Source organism: Seriola lalandi, unplaced genomic scaffold (genome assembly GCF_002814215.2).
Source record: "Seriola lalandi dorsalis isolate HSWRI2012SDOR001 ecotype SW California unplaced genomic scaffold, Sedor1 jcf7180002054317, whole genome shotgun sequence".
Lineage (NCBI taxonomy): Eukaryota > Metazoa > Chordata > Actinopteri > Carangiformes > Carangidae > Seriola > Seriola lalandi.
The window spans coordinates 552,743-563,569 of record NW_019524870.1 but is presented as its reverse complement, the minus strand read 5'-3'; positions in this window follow the sequence as shown (position 1 = coordinate 563,569).

The window sequence follows — 10,827 nt, the reverse complement described above, 5'->3', positions numbered from 1 at the left end:
CAAGATACTTGGAGCAAAATGAAATGGCCAACACACTGTATTATTTTAGGCCTTTAGAACCCTGTGAAGCTCAGTCTGGAGCTTTTAATACACTAAATACCCAAATGTATGTGGATGGAGGCTCCACAGGGTTCATTTTGTATACTTCTTCTTGTTCGGCTGTTTGGACTGGGCGCCAGTGGAGGGATATATTAATACTACGGCATACAATTGTATTTTTGACCTGTGTGTCTCCAGCTTTGTGGCAACAGCTTGGCAAAAGCTTCTTTTGTCATTCAACATGACAATGCCCCTGTGCACTAAGCCAGCTCCATCACGCCTGTCTGAGGGTCGCTTTGCCGTCAATCAGAAACGTCCGTGTTGCCACGGCTTGGGCAGTTGCAGAGGGACTTTGCTGCTTCCGTTCCCCTGAATGCAGATCAGATCAAATGGTTTTCTCCCAGTTTGAGATAGAAGAACTTGACTGCAGAGTCCTGACCTCAGCCCCATCCAACACCTGTGGGATGAACTGGAACCCTGACTGCAAACCAGGTCTTATCATCAGTTTAATACAGGGTTTTTCCTGCATAGAGAATCTGGAGGCGGCCGCCTCCGTCAAATTTCCTGACAAAATTCTCGTTTTCTCAGTACTCGGTGGATTGTAACTGCAATTGCGGCTGTAAGCCACTACGGCAATGTAGTTACATCCCATCGTATATGTTTTTTTTTTTTTTTTTTGGAGCAATGTACAGATTAATAACAGATTATTTTAAAAAGAGATGTTGCGAGGAGGATAATCACGAGGATAGGGGAAACAGTGCAGAGTGCAGACATCATTAGTTCTTTTAATATGGGAAAAAAAGTTAATTCATGTTACTGACGAGATACGGTTAACGTGTCAGGACTGAAAGTAGGCCTAGTTCTCAGCCACAAGTGGAAGGTGACGGTGGAGGATAGGATCAGAGCGAGAGAGGAGTCAAGGTGAGAGTATTTTTTAAAACATCCACCTAATCTTCGGCCAGGAAAAACCCTATAATAATAATGATAATAATAATAATTATAATAGTGCAAACTTCCCTGCTCTGCCGTTTTCGGCAAGTCACCAAACGTCACTGGAAAGACCCGAACAGTTCCGAGGTACAACTGAAGAGTGCAGCGGCAGTAATGTAACTCGGTATTTGTGACGGTGTCGTTTGGAGCCAGGTCGGGACTATCAGTGTAGTCGCTTTGTGTGTGGATGCAGAGGAACCAGAACCCGACACCTCCTGTATGTTCATGTGTGGAATAAAGAGGGATAACAACATACTGGAGTAGCTGCAGTTCTTCTTACCGAGAACTAAGGCCAGACCTGTGTACGCCAGCATGATAATTATAATAATTATTATTATAATAATTATAATAATTATTATTATAATAATTATAATAACTTGGATTTTTGTAGCACCTTTCAAGGTACCGAAGGCCTCTTTACAGGGAAAGAAACACAAATAATAGAAAAAACAAATAAATAAAAACAAGACGAGACAGAATAGGGATGGCAGAGACTGGAGGAGACTGTAGGAGATGAGGCAGAGAGAAGCCATAGGCCTTGGTGAACAGGTGGGTTTTCAGCAGTTTTTTGAAAATGTCCAGAGATGAGGCTGTGCAGATCTCTTCAGGGAGAGAGTTCCAGAGGGTGGGGGCTGCCGCACTGAATGCGCTGTCACCAAAAGATCGCAGGCTGGTGTAGGGGGTGGAGGGCAGACCAGTGTCTGAGGACCGTAGGTTCCGGGACGGGGTATAGGGGCGGAGGAGGTCAGACAGATACTGGGGTGCAAGACCATGGAGGGATTTGTAGGTGAGGGAGAAGATTTTGTACTGGATGCGGGCTTTGACCGGAAGCCAGTGAAGTTGGATGAGGGTGGGGGCGATGTGCTGCCAGGGCTCAGTTTAAGACCTCTCCAGTGAAACTCAGGGAATATTAAATCAGAGAGACTTATATTTTGGCGGTGCATGCTAGTAATTTGATCAACTGAAAGATTGAAAGCGATCCAATTTTTCACTTCAACCAATCAGAATGCGCCGTGACCTCTGTGAGTCAGAGGCCTCGTCTGGGTCAAAAAACTCCTCCTTCCTTTCGTCATTTTCCAAATGAAGCGACCCACCTCCATCCCATTCACCTCCAGTTTTCTTCAAAACAAGGTGTCCTTCCAGTCAACTTATAGGGACTCCCCCTCTAGATCGCATCTGTGCAAATCTTCCTCCAGGCTTGTTCATGGCGTGACTAACCCCCTAAGATGGGTTCTAATCATCAAAGACTCCACCTGTCTCTCATCATCTTCTCTTATTGTCCACACTGTGCCAAATAAATTCATCTATCGCCCTTCTTTCATTTCACTCTCTTCTGATTTAAAAGCTCTTGTGGCTGAATGGGAGAAAATCCCATGAGCCAGCGTCCAAAATCTGGTGGAAAGTCTTCCTAGAAGAGCAGACGCTGTTATAGCAGGAATAAAAATCCTGTCCAGACCCTTTTGGGCATATATTGTACCTAATTAGCTATTTTTTTTGTCATAGTTTGCAGTAACTCTTTGTCAACCTTTGCTATCATTTTCATTAGGCTCTGAAAATATCTTGTCAGCCACAGTGATCTCTGCAGGTACGATACAAACCCAGTCTGCCTTTACAAAGGTCATTTCTTCCATGTCAGTGGGACAAAGATGAACTGACTGGGACTGTGTGTCAGGCGTCTGAGAGCTATTTCATCGAGGTGGATACCCTGCCGAAGACCCCTGTGATACGTCAGCGGCTGCCTGTTCTTGATCAAATATTAAAGCAGGAGGCAGAGCTGACAGTAAAAACCCGGTCGCTCTTAGAACAGCTCCATCCTAATACTGACCATGGTTATCTTCTAGCATCCATAATGGATGATGTGTTATGGATAAGAACAAGCTAACATGAATGTGTGAACTGTAGAGAGACGCCGGTGCGAAGCTTAATGTTTCATATAGGATTCTAGAGGGTGTCCTCGGCTTTACTGTGCAACACTAATGCAAAATTAGAAAATTAAGACATGAAAATGAATGATTTATGGAGGCGGGGTGGCTCACCTCTGTCTCACCCCTGGTGCTTGTGGGGGGAACCAATCTGTGTGGTCAGGGAGAGGTCACATGACGTCGGGAAAAAACATGAAAATGTTGCTCTTTCCAGTCACATCCTACAACTGGGACACAAACATAAACTCTCTTATGCTTTATTGCAATACACTATATGACCAAAAGTATGCAGACGCACATTTGTAAAATGACTAATGGGAGGAGTAATTGGGTGTCCACATACTTTTGGCCGTATATAGTATATGTTATATTCATTAAAACTACTGTATGTTGATATCTGTCAGTCTTTCCTCCTCTGTCTGTCTCTTTGTTTTTCCACCATCACACCTTGACAAAATAAACTTGACTGGCAATATTTTTCACTCATCTGTCATCCATCCATCCATCCATCCATCCCCCCTCCCCCCTCCCTCCTCCCCCACACTGACGCCTACAGTCCCCGGGGCCATGCTATGCTTGCTGAAGCGCTGTGTTGTGAGCGAGTGCGTTGCCTGCCATCAATATGGGTGAGTTACAGAGGTCGCCAGTTCAAACGCAGTTCACCGCTTCACGCCGACACTAGCTGTGCCTCTACCCCGTGCAGATGATGTGTGTTGGAGCGTCAGAGCGTGTAAGTGTGTGTGTGTGTGTGCGTATGCAGATGTGTGGGTGTCTGGCTGTGTGTATTTGCTTTGCTGTGTGTTTGTGTGAATGTGTGTCATTGCACTGTATATGCATTTCTTTTTTTTTTTTTTTTCTTTTTTTTCGCCTTTGCGTGTTTACTCACTCAGCCACAGCGCTGAGGGCTTCGATCTCCGGCCTGGGCCTTCTGCCAGCCGACATAATCAACATGTCGTCGGTGGGGCATGTGGGACACCGGCACTGATTCCTACATAACAGCAGGTGGTGAATCTGTGTCTGATCAGCTGTATCACTGTATACAGCACACACAGCCACTGACAGGAAAATGTCATGCAACAATCAATACTGTGGTAGTAGTCATATCGCTTGACCCTTCAATCAATACAGTATCTGTTTGCACAGAGAATCTTTAATTAATGAGCGCAGCTGAACCAGCAGTTTAGTTGTTCCTATTCCCATGTTTTCTTTTTTGTGATCACAATAACAAAATCACAGGCTAATGACAAGAACTGTGGCTATACTAAGTGACAACCTGGGTTAGAGGTGATAGAAACTCGGCCTCTCAGCTTCCTCTCAGCTTCCAACAGCTCAGTTTTCCTTCACTAAAAAATGAGACCAGTGTTTTCAGATGGATTTACTCTGACGACTGTGTGTTTTCTAAAAGCTGACTCAGTGTGGACAGAGTGAAAAAGATGATTTCAGATTTACAGTATTCAGATTAGTGTGGACGAAGTCTAAAAAGCAGGTAAGAAGAACTCAACCGACAAAGTGGAATTTACATCATCGATGAGTGAGGACTTTTTTCAAATTTAAGGAAAGTCAGGTCACTTTTGGAAAGTGAGGACATCCTTTAAAAAAATGAGGAAATTATAGCAAAAATAAAGACACTTTTTGAAAGCATGAACATTTGTAGGACAGTGAGAACTTTGTTGCTTATTCAGGTCATTTGTGGACAATGAGGACATTTTTGAAAATCTTTGAAAATGAGGACACTTTTGAGGCCACGACACTTTTGGACAGTTGGGACATTTTGGAATTTGAAAACATTTCTGAGTAAGGACAGTAGGGGGATCAAAAATGAAGACATATTTTCATGAGAATGGACACTATTGGAAATCAGGACATTTTGAGACATTGAGGACACTGACAATTTTGGAAATTGAAGACATCTTTTGGAAAATATGAGCCACAACTCGCATTCTCTTTTTGCATTTGTCTTTATTGAGTCTTCAGAAACAACGTGTGTCCACATCGCCTCTGCCTTCTTACACACTGTGAAGTCAGTGGACTTCGAGTGATGAGTCGAGCTTGTTCCTTCTTCTGTGTTTAAAATAAAAGTCAAGACAAACAACACATGAATGTGACTTGGCCAGGATCTGGTGTGAAGAGAAGTGAAGCAGGCTTAAGTTCTGTGGTTTATGTGGTTTATGTGGCCATCTAGTGGGCTGCTGAAACACTTCCTACATGGAAACTAAACAAAAGGTGCAAAATGTTTTCTCTACCTCCATTTAGTGCTTTTTTTTTTTAAAACCAGGTTTCTGTACAGATGATGAACAGTCACTAAATCTCCAAGAAGAGGTTTTGTTTTCTTTAAAGCTGCAGATCTACGAGCAGAATGATTTTAATTTTCTGTCCAAACCAAAAGTTAAAAATCTATTTAGAAATCTATACTTATTATTACCATGTCATATAATTTACCATATATCATAAAAATAAATAGATATTCATAATTAGGCAGTTTGTTTATATATTTAAGACAATTTTGTTATGAAGAAACTTTCTCACAATCAAATATGCTCGAAACCTCTTTGATGGCATATTTAACTTCTACATGACAACTCTTAGCACCCTCCCCCCGCCCACCCCCATCCTCACCCTCCCCAACCCTTTCAGAAGTGAAACTCCTATCCATATAAGATGTCTTTTTTAAATTTCTGTTAGGTGTGTGAGAAGTTATTACAGGCTTTCTTCATGTTGTATCATTAAGTGTGTGTGTGTGTGGCAGTCGAGCTGTGTTCTCTGAAACCACAATGTTTCATCCCTCAGAGCTGAGCAGGTGACTGTGTTCAGAGAAACTCTGAAGAAACATGTTGAGGGGTGAACCAGCTCTTCATATTCACTTTCACTGGACTCAACTCAGTCCCATCAGCACCACTCTCATCCACTATTGTCACTTTTTAATACAAAGTTTGTGTTGCAGTCAGGAAAATAGTCACCACAAAACTTGATGACAAATTAGTTGATAGAAAGAGAGAGAAATAACAAGGTAAAGAAACGTGCCGAGGGTCCTGTGGTGTCTTTTTACTAGTGACAACATCGTATAAATGTTGATGGACCACAACATGGACAGGAAACACCCCAGTATTTAGGTCATGTATGTTTTTGTGCCGCAAAATAAAAGGAAAGAACAAAACCACATTAGCACAGTTTTACTGCAAATGAATAAAAAGAAATAACAGTAATAAAACTGTGTATAATAGGAAAAAGTCATTGAATGCATTGAACAGTTTTTTAATTTCAGTATTAAACAGTGCAGGGTTTTTATAGTACACTGACATCAATCAGTTACTGTGTGTGAAATGAACAATGTTTAAACATCATTCTGCATGTGTAGAAATTCATTTGAACTGAATCTTTCATTTGTAGATTTTCTAAAACTCTCAACCATTTGGAAATCAATCAGTTCATTAAAGTGTAAAAGTTTAGCCGAAAACAACAGGCGACAGGTGGTGAGGATTAGTGGAAATCCAGAAATGACAAAAAAAACTCTGTCTTCTAAGAATTGTGTGTTCTTTCAAGCCAGAGTGTTGCATGCATGCATGCTGGTGTGTGTTTACAATACCTGAGCAGTGTGTGTATGTGTGTGTGTGCGTGTGTGTGTTGTGTAAAGGACGAGTTGTTGTTTTTGATCAGTGAGCAGAAAGTGCCGCTTTTCATCACTTATATACTGAGAGCGTGTGGTTTTTTTTTCTCTTGTCAGTTCTCCCTGCAGGTTTCTGCTGCCTGTAGCTTCTCACATAAGTCTACCAGAGTTTGTGGTTTTGTGGCCCGGATGGGTGGGTGCGTTTTTCTTTTTCCTGAGGTAGGCTATGCATTGAGGTTAGCGGCACAGAGCTAAAGATGTAGGAAACTAACTTGGCAGCTGAAAGGGGGAGGCCATGATTTGAGATAAACAAAATGGCCTTGACTTCTTACAAAATGGGTTAGGGCATTTTTTTCTTTGATTACGCACCAAAGCTTAATATCATCATAAATTGATTTTATTTTGAAACAATATTGTCTGACAGCTCACAAAAAACAGCAGATATGAACTGCTAGATGATAATTCATATCGTTGTTGAAAAAAGATAAATCATCATCGTGTACAGCTCTTTTAATGTTTAATAAACATCTATTCATGTTTTTTGTAGATCAGTATTCTGCTATGACAACTAATAATATTTTTTTTGGATTTTCAACTTGTGAAACAACATTTGAATAGAGGAGTGGGCAAGATTTCATTTGTCAAATCAATCAAATTTCAGTTATTAATGACAGTAAGTCAGTAGTGAATAGTCGTCGTTATAAGTGTAATAATTCATTAATATAAATACGTCGAACTCTAAATCATTTCTTAATTATTATTATATATTAGAAATCATTATTTCTAAATCATTTCTTTCATTGTTAAGGTTGCAGTCAGTAATTTAAATGAAAACGAATATATTGTTTTTGTATAAATCTGTATGGAGATGTGAGTAAACCATGAGAATAATATATATTCAGTAATCTTTGATATGGCACACGCACACTGACATGAAACGGCTACACAAAGCAGAATACACCATCGTCATCTTAGCTGTACTTTGAACATCTAGGAAGCTACGGATTTTCATATAATAAATTAATCACGTATGTCATTAAGCTGAGAAACCAAACTAACTTTATTATGAGCTCACAACCTAAAACAACCCAACAAACGCAAACTAAAAATAGTGAGCTGATGATACAGATGTTGAAGTCTCTCTGCAGATGAAGACCATCGACTGGGTAATTACAGTTTATCACACAGACAACACTTGAGTGGTGTCGACCGGGCGATGAACGTGAACAAGAGTGAGTTCGTCTCTGTCAGCAGCAGCAAACAACATGATTACTGCTCTTCTCACACACACACACACACACACACACACACACACACACTCACCCACCCACGTCCACCACAGCCTCTGTGAGCGAGAGAGGGTATGTGTGCACATTAAACCCAATGTCTACTACTAACTGTCACAGAAATCTCACCTGTGAAGTAAAACTAAAACTGGGGTATAGACGCTTGATATGATGATAACAATATTAATATTATGAATAAAAAAAAAAAGAAGAGTTATAAAGCCATGTTAACATGTGCAATGTTTACATAGCACTTTAGGGATGCAGCGTATAGGCTAAGCAGGTGTTATCTTTCACTAAATCACTTAATTACAGTTAATTATCTTTAATATTTCTTCTAAAATGCAGAGAAACAGAAATGTTGAAATGCCCCTCTGAGCTTCCGCACTAATCTGTGACTTTTTAAATTCCCTCCACACAAACTCAATAACTCCAACAACAATTTCAAGTTTCATGTGCGCCGCAGGCTCTAAAATTGAAAGCAGTTTACCAGTAAAGAGAGTGTGAAATGCAGCTGTGAGCATGTGACATCAGTTGTGCGTAAAGAAACCAGTTCAAGCCACGTTTCAGTGCAAGTTCCTGTTTGTTTATTTATTAGAATATTTACAGACAGAAAAAGAGAGGAAGTAAAAGTGACTCTTTATGTGTCTCTGTTGTTTGTTTTTTTGGGTTTTTTTTTTGTTTTAGTATTTTTTTTTATCACACTCGTAAAGTAGTTGAATGCCAGCAGTGTTGCTCCAACACACACAACATGCTGCAGAGTAGACATGACTTCTCATTAGTGTTGTGGAGAGTTCATTAGTGCTGAGGTCTTAATGTTACCCAGGAGAACAAACCTCACATAGTTACTGAGAGGAGAGCGGAGCTGTACAAGAATGACTGTGATTCTTTGTTGGACCTAGCCGTTTGTCTCCTGAGTAAATCCGAGGGACATTTTTGAATGAGATTATAAAAACAGAAGAAAAACAGACGTGATGATTTCAGATCTTTGACTTTCTACAAAAGAAAATAAATCCTAAACTCGATGCGATGGACCTCAGCACAAACGTTCGTGAGCGTGCGGATGTGTTGCAGTGTAAACACCCTGTGTGGATCACATTGTGAGCTCATGCGGGGGGGTGATCACTCTGCACTGCTGCTGCTGCTGCTGCTGCTGCTGCTGCTGCTGCTGCTGCTGCTGCTGCTGCTGCTGCTGGCACTGGCCAACAGGTTGTGGTTGGTGAACATCCCAGCACCATTAACCACAACGCATGTTTTTTTCGTTTTTTTTTTTTTTTTCCTTTTACACACTGACATGAACGAGAAACCCACTAAGCAATGTTTTCTGTTTGTGCAAAATACAGGAAATAATTTGTTGTCCCTGGCTGTGAGCCAACGTGTGTCCTCTGATTGGTGGAGGGCGGTGGAGGAGAGAGGGGGGAGAAAAAGATACATATTGTTCATAACTGCTGCTCATTTCCTCTATGAAAAGAAAGTAACTCAGCTGCTGTTGGATTTCCACTTCAAATAAATTACCAAGCTATAACTTAAAGCTCCCAAATGCAGTTTCCTGATACAATGTTACATCATCATCATCATCATCATCATCATCAGTGAAGACAGACAGCTACTCTCTGCACATTTTCATCATTGTGCTTCTTTCTTTCATTGCTGCACCATAAATCAGACCAGAAAATATATACATTAGAAACTTTCTCTGTAATAACTGAAACTTTCAAACATTCATTCGTCATTTTTCCTTCAAACCCAGTGTCGTCGTGGTCGCGTGGTCAGTCCAGATCACGTGTGACAAAAGCCTGGAAACAGCTTAAACCTGGCTGTATTAGAGGACATACCACCATACGTAGTGAGCGAGAGAGGAAAGGTGTCGGGTAGTATTTGTATATAAGTCGCGTATAATTCATATTTAGTGTGGCGGTGGCTAGGATTATATATATACTGATTTACAGACACTCCAATTTGAAGTTGTTGAATAAAAGAGTACATGTTGCATTCATCTTACACACTTGCAAAATATCTGTCTGTACACAGCTTTAAATATTTTTACACAGAGTGATATAGGAACATACATACAGTATAGAATAACCGGGAGTCATTAAAGCCCTCTTCGATTTTAATGCTCAAGTATCTCTGCCACAATAATTTTGTATTGTACACCTCAGCATGTGGGTCTTTTTAAAGGATAATTCCAGTTTATTTCAGTTGGGTTTTATTAATTAAATTAACACTGTAATCGCCAAGTTAAGCGCCTGTGCCAAAAACACAAGCAGTCAGATGATCAGACAGATTGTAAAGCAGCGAGTAGTCTAACCAGCAGGAGCCGTGAAGATGATGATAATGGTGTAGGAAATAAAAAAAGAAATCTACTACATCTAGTTGTGTTTATTTCTGAGACTTCTTTGAAGCTCGACACTTTTCTTGTGAAATTCTGAGCAGGTTTCAGGGTTTTCCCCAGGAAATTGGTTAGTGGAGGAGGTGAACGCTTCCTGAGCTCTGTCTTAATCGGTCATTGATGCAAACAAGAAAACAACATGGAGCTAGAGGTGATGGTCCAGCTATTCAGCTATTCAGTATTTAACCTTCACTCAACTACATGAACCTGTTGAGTTAAATAATTGCGTGTCTGACCAGCAGTGCAGGTCAGGTTTTGCTCTCACACATCTCCGCCTGACTGTGATTTACTGAGCCTTTGCTTTGGGTTTATTTTCTTTATTATTATATATAGGCTATATTTGGTACTTTTGCATTACCACATTGTAAATGTACGATGTAATGAATTAATCAATCAATAAATTGATGAGCTGAATCTAACAAACCCTGGGGTATCCTATCTCATGTATCTCATGATGAGTTAATCACTATAGGCTCATATACAATACACAGCCTGTGTGTGACGTGGTGCCTCTGCTTGTTTCCCCCTGAAGCTTCATTTATTTTATAGTAGTTGAATAATTTCTTCTGACAATGTCATTATTTTCAGCCCTCA